Genomic DNA, 15,511 nt, shown 5'->3' with positions numbered 1-15,511 from the left:
TTTCCCACACAGTATCCTCAGGCACTCTTAGCAGCACTCTCATGTCCAGATTCCACTGTGAACTCATTCACAAGACAGGCCCAGTGAGTAAGCTGAGATGTCAAGGCAACATAAATGCTTGAAGAAACAATTGCTCAACAAGGGGTTGCAGGATTTTCTCCTAAACATGAAGGTCGAATTACTGGAAAGCAGGAGGCAAAAAATTATTAATTCTCTCCTTTGGATTTGTCTCAATTTCAAGATAATAACTGTGTCATTTTTCCCTCTGGGAATTTCAGCCAGTTGCTGAGTCTTCTAAAGTTAAGACCTTTGCAAATCACCATAAGCGCTATGGGCACTTCTTACTAAATCGGTCAGGATTTGCTTTAACTCCACAGTTAATCCATTTTACCCTGGAAAACAGAAAAACAGATAGGAAGGACATCCAGTCTGGACACCGTAACTAGCCAGATAGAAAAGATTTGCAGTGGGAATTATTTTTACAACTGGTTTCTTTCTGAAACAGAACCCCATAAGAAAATAAAAAACTTTACAGTGAAGACTTTCAATGAAGAGAAAAGCAAGTACATTGCCAACCAACCCAAAATCTTGATGGGTCAGTGTATATACAAGCGAAACAAAACAAATACACGCTACTGCAATCACCACCACAACCCGCCTGCACGTCTAACTCAGAAGCAAGCAAAGAAAAAGAAAACTCACATCAACTGTGTTATGTTTCGCATAGCAAACTGTAAATAGCAACCAAATGAGAACAAAATCTTAGCTGGAAACTGCAGAGCAGTGACTGGCCCAAATGCTGTGGCTGCCATTGAGCTGGCAATCCACCGCAAAGCAGATATTTTGTTATTTGAGTCATCCCTGATTTCTTACTTGCTTTCTAATTTTTGTGTTGGAGAGTTTGTGACCGAGGAGGGATGCGTGCAGGTTTTAATTACTTTTAAAAAAATCATAGGAAGTCAGTTATACTGGAATTAAATCTACTCATTATAAAAAAAAAAAAAACATTTTTCACTTGCTTAAGAAAGCCATTCTGCAGCACTTACTAGTAATAACTAGTGAAAATTGCCTATACGGAAGAGTCGTACCTTGAGGCTAAACTAAGTACACTGACCTTTCACTCCTTACTTAATATACATTCCTTATATATTAAAGTAACATATGGAATAGCTCCTGACTTTTTTCCAACACCTGGAACCGTGTGGTGCATTATGAAGCACAGAAAATATCTGCTACAGCGTTCTGACAGTAGAAATCTATAACCCCAAAACTATTGAGTGAAGCAATAGGTTATCTTGCAATTCTTCACTCAAAGGAAAACCACTCCTCACACACAAATAGAAGTTAATTGCATAAAATCAATCTCTTATAATCTCTTGCTCTATATGCAAAAGCAAATACATTAATCTGAGGCTTCTCTGACACAAGGTGGCTCAAAGGAATCTCTCAGAAACCAAGGTCAAACTTCACATCAAAGAGACAAATCAAAGTGAAAAAAATTTAACATCAGTGTTCAAAAACATTTTCTAATGAGCTGTGGTTAAATAATATACATGCATATCGATATTTAATGAGCTTTTAAAACTGCATATCTTGAACTTCTTGACAGTATCATGTAATAAAATGTCTCCAATGCAAGATGCCCCATGGCAATCATGGTGTTAGAATGGATAAATTTATCCTATGACCTCTTTGGCTACCAAAAGCACCAAAAGAAAATCATGGTGCATTTTCAGCTCACTTTTATCTAGGGCCATGCTACCTGATTCGAGAGAGCATTTTCCATAAATTAACAACTCAAATCGTTTTTCACTTTTGCTTTCTGTTTCACTTGAAAGGAAAGCCCTAAGGCTGGGAATACAATGCAATCCCATGCTGGTTTGTAATGGAGAGCTGTGCTCCAGAAGAGTCTCACTGCTGGCCTCAAGTGCCGCAGCACAGCCAGCTAGAAAGAGGCAAAGGAACAAAGCTTAGCTTTAGAAGACAAGCAAGAAGAGGCAGGATAAATACACAATAGCAATTAGCTAATGAAGATACAGTAAAGTTTCTACAGTAAAGTTTCTCCATAGTTTTGTTTTTGGTGCTTGCATTCAGATACTCTGCAGAGAAAACAAATAATCAATTATGCTTTGAACCTATCATAAGTCTGAGTATAAAGAAATGGTAAATAGATTTTAAATACTACTGTTAAATCCCTGTGAGCCAAGGTACTCCTGATCTTTGTGAGCATCTTCTATACAAGAGTGTGTAGAAAGGAAGAAAAAAGTAGCTAACACAAGCAGGAGGGTGGGCAGGACAGATAAATGGTTGAGGAGAAGTCTCTTTTGGGGAGAATGCTAGAATAATTAATTGGAAGAGGTAAAATAAAGATCAGAGTTAAGGGTGGGGGGGAACTTCAGCATCTGTACAGGATGTAGAAAGGTGCCTGACAGGGTGAATTCTTGAGGGACTTAAGGGATTACTGGTTGTTGGCTCAGGTTAGAGCAGCTTTTCATATCTAGACATCATAAGCACTGGAGAACAAGATTTGGAGCATCTTGTTAATCCTTCAATGACAAAAAAGTGAACAAACTATTTTACTAACTACCAAGCTTCTCTGATTCTGATTATGCAATTAAGTTAGCTTCAAAGGGTATGAATTGAATTAAAATTTAAAGTTTAGCACTGTGTAACTGAAATTTCTGGTTTCTAACTTATAAAAAGCCACAACACGTGCAATTTCCCAGTTTGATTCTTGATGCCAGCAACACTATGAAAGAAGTAACTGGAACTTCTGCTATGAACTCAGCACAGCAGATCACCCCTAAATTTTGCTTAAATAGTACACAGAACTAATTAAAAAACAAAGGAAGAAAAGCAGAAGAGGAAAAGCTTCTGAGTACAATGCAGATCTACCAAGCCTTGAGATATATTAAACGTTATTTTTCTGCCCATTTTTGACTAAGGCAATCACACAAATTACAAGTAAGTAGACTACAGCCTATATTAGCTCGAGTATTACTACAGGCTTATCTACACCCAGGCTAAATCCAAAGCCTGAGAAAAGGGCGGATTTGGAATACACATGCAACAATGCTTCCTTGTGTCCCATTTTTGCATTATTGAGCTATTGCACAGACTTTTGCTCATCAGAAAAAAGAGGAAATGAAAAATGAACATCTGCAATGTCTAAAGTACCCCAAGGGGAATACATGGGAAGGATGTTTCCAAGCTATTCGAGCTAGTGTCAAACAGGGATAGGAGACACAAAACCTGATTAAGTCACATACCAACAGAGTTTACCTTCTGAAATATGACTGAGACATACAATAGCTACATATAAACACAGTTATGAAAAATTAACTAAACAAATGCAACCAAGTACAAAACATATGCAGTGGATTTCTCATAATATAAAATCATCCTTGTGTTGTATTATGTGCTCACAGCTCACAATGAAGGAAAAACAGCTCAGGTGAAGCTGCTACTTTGAAAGAGCTCGCTGCACCTACTCGAGAGCATGCTTTTGTTCGGTTTGCCACCAAACTCTTTGTTCAGGTATTACATTGCCATCTAGTGTACGTTTCATATATTGTAAAATCCAAGAAACAGACTTGTGGGCATCGTACACACATTCCCCTAGCTGGGTTTTCTCAAAGCATTCAGTCTTACAGAAAGACAGATTTCTTCCAGTCAAGAAACATATGTTCCATGTTATTTACAAAACAAAAACAGCACCATATAGAAAACACCGCTCCAGTGGCAGCCTGTCTACTCGATCTGAAACAGCAGGTACATCCACTGATAGATTTAGGAATTCCTAGTCCTTTCATCAAAGGGTGTTTCAGCTTCAGCCTTACTCCCCCAGAGGGAAGGTGAGCCCTCACCCCTACCACCAATACAGCCACCGCACCGCAGGAACACGGGGCACAGCACAACACTGATCTTTCTCAGCCTGCTCTCCATACCAAGTTAAACAACTACTGAGAGAGAAGGGGGTGGCACTACCAAAGCCCCCAGAAGGGCAGGAGTTCTGTGGGATGCACCACACACAGAGCAAGATAGAGGAGGCATCTGGGCCCTGCTAAGAGTGGGGCTTGGCTGCTTGGAAAGTTTGCACCCCAGAAGGCTGAGCACTGTGCACTTGAACATACAAACCTCACTCCAGCTTAACAACTCAGGTTTTTCTACCTAAAAAATCTCTGAAACAAATTATTCTCCAACCATAACAGCAAGATTTAACTTTTTCAGAAGAGTCCTTTCAAAATACAAACAGGCCCAAGTTTAGAACACAGAGGTTAACTCATAACATACTGCAGAGGGAGCAGAAAACACCCTGTCCACCAAACAGCCTCAGAAAGGCTGCTCCAGCTCTGTGCTCCAGCACCAAGCCCCAGCTGCCTGCCCAGCCCTGCCATCAGCTCCAGCTGCTGCAGTGAACAAGAAAATGGTTTTGCACTCACCTCAGCCAAGAGAAGAACAGGAACTCCACTGGACAGAGAGAAGACGAAGCAATCCTTATTTTGATCAGGAGAAGAAATGATACCTATAAAACATATTCCTGCTTTCAGAATCAAGCTTCTCAGTTGTTATCATTTACAAATACAAAGTTCTATGAGAACTGACTACAGCTGTTCTCTTTAGTTTCTAGCTGTTTTGAAAAGATATCAATATCCTAACATAATGCATAACAAGTAGATTTTACCTTTTTGTTATAAGCTGTTGGAGCTTAAATTACTAGTTCTCCTTGTTGAAGTTTACTTGCTTTACGACTCTTACCATTTGATGTATTGCATAAAAAACAGCAACAATAAACCTATTTAATAGCCTGTATGCTGTTTTTCCAGCCATCACTTTACGCACTTGTATTTGTTATTTCATTCTAGATACATCTTTTATTAAATTCAGTGTTGCTTCGTTAGTGACCCCCATAGATTACTTACAGTATGCTTCAAAATGCCAACACACAGACAGTCCATGAACAGCTGAACTGGAGAAGAAAGTTAACAAGCCCCCTAATTCATTGGAATCTGAAAAACACAAGTTAACAAAAAACAACTACTTAAACTGAGTAATATCATTTTACACAAACTGCTGCAATGGCTCTGTTCTCTGATCAGAGAAACCAGTCCATCCAACAGGGAGGGAGATGAAAAACAGTGAGAGATGTTAACTCCTCTCATTGGTGCACTGCAGGGCATTAGGCCAAGAAAAAAAGTGCAAATAAAGTTCCAGGACTATTATAATCCCACTGTGTTACAAACATGGAATGTTAATTCAGCAAGATACTAACACCTGTACTAAGTAAATACACCCTTTCACTTTTAATAGGGTATCACCTCAAGTTCAAAAGTGCACAACTAACAGAAGTACAATTAGAAGAATAGAGTAGATAGGATAACAATTTACAAGTTCATGGTTAGAAAGATCACCGTGGCAAAAGAAACAAACAAAAATCAAAAAGCTTACCCACATCCTAGGCTCATAGTAAAAGACTCCAAATGGAAACATCTTCAAAAAGAGACCCTTCCCCTGTGGCAGTCAGCCTTAAATGGGGTCTAGGAGAGGCGGAGCAAGGCTCTACCCTTTCTGGTCACACAGCTGAATTGCCTTCACCTGTGCTCCCAGGGCTGACTCAGTGCTTGCCACAGGTGATCAATCAGTGGTTCAGGCCCTGACTCAGTAATTACCATACAAAAAGTGAAGCAAGTAAGTAGCTGGCTGAATTAAATCCTTAATGTAATCACCTAAAGAACTGGTAAGAGATTTTAGTACACTTTTTCCATCCCCTCCTGTGGAATGCCTCCCTTGTTCTATCATTGGCCTTAAAATTCTTCCATAAAATCATATTATCATGGATTTGTCATAGATAGGCACAGCATCATCAATGTTATTCAAGTATATTTGTACCCTTAGGGATGCAATCAGAAAAACCTGTTAGTGCTTTAGCTAGAGCCAGGTGCATCCCCCATTTGCAGAAATAAAAGCAGCTACAAGTGATTAGTTGATCATTAGCTTACTATCTAAGTAGCTAATATAGTAAGTGGGTGTTATATTCAGAGACTCAAACATGAAAGGAAGATAATTTTTTCTGTGATAAGTAGGAGTATTAGCCTTGTTTTCTAAAAGGAAAACTAAGATCTTAAATAAGGAAAAAGCTGTTCCAAACAGATGTTACATCTAATTGGATCCTTTTCTACTGATTTTTAGTGATTTTTCTTTTGACCAAAAGTGAAAATAGAAAGATTCTAGCATTAAAATTTAAAGAATTCTGGTGCTTAACATGATATAAATTTCCAAAAGCATCCTAAAATTGGCCACAGTTTATCAGGTCTAACAAGTTAGTGACCAGCCTTTCATTTGAACTTTACTACAGTAAGAAGGAATTTAATCTAAGGAAATAAAGGTCAAGAACCATCTGAAGATACTGTCCTCCTGATTCCTAAGCTAGAGCACAAGACAAACCTTCTACTAAGAACACTGTGCCAGTTTTGAACACATGCTGTCTGTTATCAGCTGAAAATCAGCCGAAATTAGGCAACAGGACTCTCAGGCCATTCAGACTATGGCTTCACCAGAAAGTGTTTGCAGGTTAAATGATCATAAATGATTTTTCTTAGTAAAACTAGGTGGAAAGCCATTCATCTACAGAATTGTTTCCCAAAGGCCACTGTTTGTTACTGAGCATTCGTGACTGGATAGCAAACTGCTACTGAATTTAGCAGCAAGAGAGATGTATCTTTACCTGGAAGAAGAGGATTTCGCATTCTTGTCCCAAAAGCCACATCTTCCATTTAAGTTTCTGCAGTGTTTTACATGGTTATCATAACATTTTATTTTTTTCACAAAGGAAGTGGTAAAATACTGGGGTTAAAATGATAATATAAAGAGGAAAGCCTCAGTGGAATTTCCTATGGCAGTGTGAAGCTTTTATTCATGAAAGGGTAACCTACCAGCTGACAGCAATCTAGTACCCAGATGCATCCAGAACTTGGTGCTTCCAAATATTTTAGGTATGTGAGGTTGGAAAACGTGATATATGATGCAAAAAACGCACACAGGAAAGGCAAATCAGTATCTGGGAGGGAAATGCACAGCAGCAGCACGTGTCAAACTGCCATAGCTCAATGTTAAAGCCGGGAAGGAGGATCTTTGTGGAGGAAAGAAATGGGACAATTCAGTGTCAGTGGATTTAAATGTAGAGTAGACAATAGACTCTATTCCTCCTTTCTAATCACGATGAGAGGTGGAGAATCAGTTCAACGTATCTTCACCAACATCCTCCTTTCTAGGGGACAGTTGGGATCAGGACCTGAGAGATGCAAATATGTGGATTTGCTGACTCATAGAGTTGGATTTAGGACTGATACAGAGGGAAGTCACCCCATCAGACTAAATCTGTTCCATCTCTCTAACAGGGGAAGTTACCTAGAAGTAGGGCCAATATGACTGTCAACACACAGAATCTCAAGCCAAAAACATATGAATCATGTGATGTTTGCAGTAAGCAGAAGCATAGATGTCTAGATCCTATTCTAAGTTTTGGTCATGGAGTATTCTTTAAAGGGGTTTTAGTGCTTTTACTCAGTACTTAATTTTATGCTTAGGTTTTCCAAATATTTGGAATCCACTTTTTTTTTTTAGCATTTGTTTTAGCTTTACAAAGCAATTTTTCCAACTGTTTACAGCTTCAAATGGGGAAAAAAAAAAAACCAAAAAACCTATGACAGGAAGGGTGTTTATAACTAGATTTTTGTCTTTTGGACATTTTGATCTCTCCAATTTTAGGAAGGGAAAACTTTCAATGGAAAAGTGTAACATGGATTTTTTTCCTTTTCATTTCAGGCTTCTGAGTGCATTTCAGACCAAATAAACAAACAAACAAACAAGTAAAGAAAATGAGAGAGAAAAAGCTCACGTTTAAGTGTTTATTGATTCTTCAGATAAATAACCATACTGTAGCTTTCCTGCTGTTGTTTCTAATATCACACGTACTCAGGTAAGAAAAGGCATGATACACTTGCCTGATGCTCTGGGGAAGAACTAGATTGAACTTAGAATCGTGGTGTGACTTTATTATTTTCCTTGATTGCGTGTATTGCAATATCTCCATTAACGTGCAGCTTTCAAACACTTTCCCTTTTGTGACTGCTTGTGATTTTCACAGGATCCACATAGGCATCCATTTGTCTAGAAGAAAGCGCAAGTTGCTGTGAAGTAGTTTGCTTTCATATAAGATAATTAATTGTGTGAGGATTTGAGACTAAGAGGAAGCAGAAAAGGAACTGAACTGCAGAGAATGCTCACACCTGTCTAGCTGCATCTTTAAGGGGAAGTGCTGAGTAAAGATCTGATGGGGCATGGACTGTGAAGACAGCCCATTGCCTTCAATTCTTTTCAAAGTCCCAGAATAATGAGGCTGCTCATTAGAAATGATGCAGCTGTGCAAGTTCTATAACTATATGGCCTTCTATTACCACCGGCAGCTCAACTTCTGATAAAGAAATTCCATCTTGCAACGATCTCACATCTACCAACTTGGAACCCAGAGCGCTTTGCAGTGCAGAGACCACACAGTTGTAGAATCACAGAATGGCTTATGTTGGTGGGGATCTTAAAGATCATCTAGTTCTGACACCCCCCCCCCCCCCCGTCATCTTAAGACGTGTCTTACAGACACTGGAATGAAAACTGAAATTGTGAAGAAAGAACCACTACAGAATCCTGGAGGGTGAATGAGGGTGAAATGTTGGTCTTTGATGTCCCATCCCTCCCCGTGGAAGCAGCTGGATTTGAGAGGAATAAAAGCTAGCAATGCAAACACTTCTCTTGGCTATTATGGGAGCTGAATCTGCTCACATAATGAATGTTAGGCCAACAAGCCAGGCTTTACTTACTAAATTCTAGGAACAATGTAATTCGAGAAAAATTGAAGGCTTGTAAGACTGTAGAAGTCTAGAAAGCACTTCTGAGCATTTTGATTGATCTCAAAATCAAACGCATTACTGAAGATTAAACATGTGCTGCAATCGAGCCAGCTGAATGGCCAAAGCATCTCTGGTATGGAGGATGGTGGTGGCCTGGAACACTGTCATGGCCCTTAAAAAGCAAATCTTATGGCAACAAAACATGCACATGCAGAGCACACTGGATTAGCATGTTCTGCTGTATTTTTAAATTCTGTTAATGATCAAAGCTAAGATCTCCCTTGGCTTAGTTTGTGGAACAGAGAGCAAGAAAACCCAGAAGCAAACATAACAAATCAATATGCAAATATTTTTAATGGCATACAGATCCTGACCTCAGAATCCAAAACTGAATTCTGAGAATTCAGTAATGACTGCATCCAAAAATGTCCTTAGATTGATGAAGCAGAACCTCAAAGGTGTGGATGATTGTCTGATACCTCAGGAAAAAATTAGACCAGAAGGTACTATCAGTAGAAAGGGAATTCACATGAAGAATAAAGGATAAAGATGGCACAAATCTGTCTATTAAAAGGACAGTTTTAAAAATTCATATGATGAAAAAATCTTCTGTATGGCCCCATGAACTGTTCCAAAGATGAAGGAGTCCCACTAAGAAAATATGTAACATTAGTTCTGCTTCTGAGCTTGTCTAGTTTCAGCTGCCAACTATTTGATGTTGTTTGGTCTTTCTTTGCTAGACCGTGTGTTCAGTTATGTGGATACATTAATAACAAGCATGAAACCAATAAAAATGCTTTCAGGTATAAGCATTAGCCTCTACAACCTCAAAAAAAAGAAAAAAAAAAAGAATTTGTTATAACTGAAGCATTCAATTAGAAGCAGAATGTTATGTTTTTCAAAATCTTACTATTCACCTTTCAATAGCCCTTTTAATTTTCTTTTTCTGCCTATGGTTTTCAAAGGAACCCAAGGCATATAGGATTTCATTTGTAAGTGAATTGTTTTGGCACGCAGACATTTATTGCGATTTTTTTCAACTTCCAATCATTATATTCTTTTTTGGAGATCCACGGTGTTTTCTGGTTTTTATCCTAACTTAGGTTTCTCAAATTTAAAATGAGATTTTGGGGATAAATTTATTTTCAAGATGTATATGAACACACCTCCATATTTAAATGCTTTGCTAAGGTCAAATTCCACTGATTAAAAGTTTCATTCTTCTGTGCCACTTGTTAAAGTATATTATTTGTAAACTTTATAATTTTGGGGGGGCTTTGTTTTCCTGGCAACTGTTTAGCTAAGAATTCTTAACATAAAATGCCAACAACTTACGTAAACTCACAATTAATAGCACTGAATATTTTTCATGTTACTTTGAATTTCTCTTGGCATCTTGTAATTCCACGCAGTACGCTGCCAAACAAATATTCACAGATCAGCTTACAATTCTCTCCAAATTTTGTTTCTTCTCAGTGGAAATCCCCTGCAAGCTCCATCTAACTTCTGAGACATTACTCAAATGATCAGATTTTGCAAAAGTTAACTATCTTGCCTATTACCACATATTCCAGAGAGATGGTGGAGTCACGTCCCTGGAGGCGTTCAAGAAACGTGGAGATGTGGCACTGAGGGATGTTGTGTAGTGGGCTTGCTGGGGATGGGCCAATGGTTGGACGAGATGATCTTAAGAGTTCTTTTCCAACCTTAATGATTATATGATTCTATGACATCTTAACAGGTATCTGATGCTGAAGCCTGTCAGAAATACATGGAAATTAAGAACTAAAGAATCTGTTTGTTTTTTTTGTGTGTGGGATGAGAATGTTTTGTGTTTCACGGTACAATGAAGTTCAAGACCATTTTCGTTTAGTCTTTCAAGTTTCCTGAAGAAAGCACAAGAAAGCATTGCCTTCAGAAGCTTTATCCCAATTACAATAGTTAACAAGCAGACTTTTTAGGTCAGAATGCAGTAGAGGTTTCTTGGCAGGCTTCAGCAGAGGGCACAAGGGCTGGCTGGTGCATCAGGCAGGATGAAAGCAGCCAACGCAAAGAGCCAGCAGCCGCTATTGTCAATTCAGTGTAGTCACCAGTCCCTTTGGAGCCATTTATTACCTCCTTTAAATTACTACTTTGAGCAGTGATGGGGTCCCAGGCTTGCCCAGCCTCTCCACCTTATCCAAAGCACCCGGGTCTGCCTGGGATTAGCGTATTTTATTTAGATAAGAGCCATGAAACCAAGAGGCTGAGATCTTTTTATAGAAAAAAAATAAATAAATAGGCACCTTCAAGGATTTCTGTGCATGTAAATGCCCACCATAGCCTGGAGATGTTGTACCTTGTAGTGCTACTCTTTCATTCCTCCTCACATCTCCATACACGCACAGTGCGTGCAAAAGGCAATCTTTGCATCTCAGCCTCTTCTTTGCCAGTTAGACTTTTCTGAATCCTAAGTTTTTGTACTCTAAACGTGCTGCCCTTCAGTCTGCCTCCCAACAGTCTTCATTCATCACAGCTACCCCGTAACACCAACACCTCCTTGGTCAAACAGAAACAAATGCAGTGCAGCACAAACAGCTAGCTGCATTTCAACACACTTCTCCCAGAGCTCTGTATTTCAACCAAACTAAACTAAATGGCATTTCAGCCACTTGAATAGGGAACACAGAGCAGATCTGCTGCTTTGCAGTGATGAATATCACTGCCACAATATATAGTGATAGGTATTTATAGGGACTATAACTACCTTGATAAATCTTCAAATAAATTACTTGAATCTGAAAGGGAAATAAGGTAGCATTAAATCAACCACTGTTCTTTTTTAGATTGAGTTTCTGAGACTGTCTCAAAAACCACATCTGAGACCATGTCCAGCCTGTGGGATGCAGGAATGCTTCCCATCCTCCAAGTCTTGGCATATGCTTGCCCAGCTGAGGTGTGGAGTGAAAGACATAGGCCAGATCCTTCCTCCCATACCAGCAGGGAAGTGCAGTATAGGTCTCCTACCTCCATGGAAAGAAACTGATGGATGCAGGCCATTAATAAGCTACAGGTGGGGTCCCAATTCTGGAGACCTAAGGATTCAGGATGCCAGGCCGTGCCATAGGAGATCTGCCTCCAAAAGCAAACTACAGAATTTTGAACGCAAGGAAGCCCTGTAATCCAGTCCTGATGGGTCTTGGCACAAGTCAGCCTTGAGCTGCTCAAGCTGGGCTAGTTTTAGACACACCCTGAGAGAACTGGAAGCAGCCAAGGAAAGCCACATGAGCGGATATTGTGTGAACGGAAGGGAGGCAAGTCAGACTGTAATTCTGTACTGCTCTTGGCAGCTAAGGCTACTCTTGAATCTTGTCCACAATCTCTGAAAATGTGTTCAATTCACCTTTTGTGCTGGAGGTGCTGGAATGTGGAAGAGGGATGCTGGTTCTGTACGTTTGGACACCAGTGCGCACAACAACAGGAATCTCACGTTACTGGATGGAGTTGCAACACTATTATCTCCTCTATTGAGGCCATGCTGCAGTCAGGTGAGAAGTTCATCCAGCTTGATATTTCTTCTCTAATTATGGCCCTGACCACATCCGTAGTGGGTGAAAGCAACAAAAACATCACCCTGATTTGCCCTCCTATCCTCCACTGAGATTCAGTGAGCTGCAGGTTGCCACTGGTCCAGCTGATCTCCTTGATTTCTACTTCAGGTGTTGCAATGACCCTTAACAAATTCCACAACCATTTCTGCATTTTGAGAAAATGGATTACATTTCTTATTTTTTTCCATCTTTTTTTTCTGGAAAAGATGAAGAACAATTACTGTTAATGCAAAATGAGCAGCCTTGGCAACATATACTCCTGTTTACTCAGATTCCAGGCTTGAGGGTCTGATAAAAACCCCAGTGAAGGTAACGGGAATCTTTCCAGAGCAGTTTTAGCTTTAGTCTAAAGACACAGACATGTTCCACTCCTAGAATCCCATGGGTCCATAATCCTATTCAGACTTTTCCTGAAGAAAGATTAGCAGAAAGATCTACAAAATCTACTTATTTCACAATACTAAACTGCTTCCAGTGCATTTCCAGATGTCAAATTCCCTCAACATTCCCAATGCGGGAGCCAAAGTCTTCAGCTTCTATCTTTGACAATTTTCACTGTGCACAAAGGGATGCATGATTACAAAAATCTGTGGTGGCTTAACTTCATATGAAAGTAGGACAAAGATAAAATAACATGCAAGTATTAACTATGAATTCAGGGAAAATCTAGCACTGTGATAAACGGTGCCTAAATATGGATGTGTTTAAGTCATTGCTGAAATATAATGCCTAGGATCAGCAGAGCGAGGCAATTTAAATCAATTAACACAGCTCTCATTATCCCTGTTAGTAAAAGTAAAGATCAGTTGTTTCTTTTTTTTGTGCTGCCTACTCCAATACTTGCTGTACTACCCACAACCTCAGCTTCTGGAGGCATAGGATTACATCAGCTTCTCGGTTGTCATTTTCTTCTCCCACTAAAGCAGGCTATAAAAATGGAAACTTGAAGCAAGCTCACTCGAAGCCCTCACAAAGCCGGGAAAAAAACAAACCCACTGTATTTTTCTTAATACCACGACTTTAAGGAAATCTCTTGGCTATTTTTGTTTTCTGGGTTTAATTACAGAAGTCAGAAATACTGGAACAGAGGCTGTGTCAGAGACCAAACTTCTGAGTCAAATTAAAAAGCAGTGAATTATTCACGCTGGATGTCAATTCTACATAAAGAGAAATGTAGGGGGCAACAAAATATCTACGAGGAGATGATCAGAATGGGATCACTGCAAGATTCAGGAAGTTTAAAGATGGGGACAGGAGTGATGTTTCTAGGTCTCATGCTCCCGGTGCTGCTGACTACAAGCAGCAAGGCACTTTCTCCCTGAAGGAGGTCTACTGAGAAGCTCTGGGGGCAGCTCAGACACAATGACACCAAATTGCTGCTGTTCTACAGCTTTTGCTAGACTGAGTCAAACCGAGCTCAGACACACACAGAACCAGGCGGGTGGGATCTGAACCTGCTTTTAATCGTCTCCTCTAAGCTTATCTGTCATCCCTGCTTCATTATAATCCTGACTACTGTAGCACCAGTTTTGCAAGCACTGTGCTTGCTAATCCTAACAATTACTATGAAAAAAAAGAAAACAAAAAGAACTGCAAGTAGTGGGAAAGGGAGAAAGACTCACAAAAGTGGGTGACCTAATCCCACTGACCCCATACAGATGCAGAGCATCTCATTCTCCCTCATGACTTGATGTGAAAACCTGCTTGGGGAAACCTGCATAGGAAAGAGATACAATCCGCAAGTAGGCTATTCTGGCAGTGTGAAGGAGTACGGATGGCTCTTGGTGGGATAGTGGCAGTGAGCCCACTTGTTTCTCTGTTCTAACAACAAATCAGTTGGCATACACCCCTCACTGGGGATTTGCTGCCATACTTTACAGACATGCCCAGAAAGAAGGTCACAGCTTGAACCTGTAAATTACTCACGCATTGTAAGTTTTAAATAAACCTGTAGATTTATTGTACAATAGTACAGCATGTGCCTTTTAAACCAAAAGCTCAGCAGCACACAACACTTTAATTTTCCATTTAAACATACACAGCCCTACAACACAGTTCAGTTCAGCTAGGAAAGCTACATAATTCACTGAGAGTCCTGGCTACGCTGCTCTGAAGGATGTTTACCTACAGCAGGAACAGTGGCAGTGGTTCTGCTGTTGTAACAGTTAATGACTGTAACCTGCTCTCAGCACAGTAATAGCAAGCAGTCACCTAAAGCAAAACGTCAGTGGGACACTACATTTCACTGCCAGTGCACAGAACAGTAGACTAGAGAATCTCACATGTTGGTACAAGTAAGGGTGAGAAACGTATTATGAGATCAGTCTGATGCAGTGTCTGCACTAGCTATGCTGTACAATCCACCACACGGGAAGACTGGATGCATGACAGGCATTGCATCACAAAGTAACACTGCGTAGGTTGATACAGTAAGGTTTGGAAGGGGCAGAGCAGGGTGTTGTATACAAATATACATTCACCTTATTACATTAGTTTACAGGCCAGAAACACTCCTGTAGCCATTCGCCTGTATGCCAGTGGTCCCTTTAATTTTTATGCTGCTTGCTTCAGCTTTACCTGGTTCTGCTGAAAGCGGCATCACTGCTTCCAGGCACTGGATGTGCCTTAGTATTTCCAATTATCACTGCAGCATCCTTCACCCAGGCACGTTCATGTGCCCAGCTTCCCCAGGCTGCTCCCAAGACACGCACAGGTTGGACTCCTGGTTTGACACAGAGGCTCCTCCTCACACTGGAGATTCAAAGGTCACCGCTGGATAACGACTCACAGCACGTCCAGTTCCCCCAAAGGCTGGAATTCAATACCTAACAACTAAACGATTTACAGGTTTCAGAGTAAATTCCTGACCAGTGAGTATATTCCTTCTGATTGCTGTCCAATCTATCAATGTGTGGTTACATTTTTATTGCAAAGGATTGAGTACTGTTTTTATTAGAGAACACCAAATTGTCAAAAAAGAGAATTTTTCTGTAGAGTTTTAAATACTCAGAGGAG

Source organism: Lagopus muta, chromosome 4 (genome assembly GCF_023343835.1).
Source record: "Lagopus muta isolate bLagMut1 chromosome 4, bLagMut1 primary, whole genome shotgun sequence".
Lineage (NCBI taxonomy): Eukaryota > Metazoa > Chordata > Aves > Galliformes > Phasianidae > Lagopus > Lagopus muta.
The sequence above is the reverse complement of the archived record's forward strand: the minus strand, read 5'-3'. Positions refer to the sequence as shown.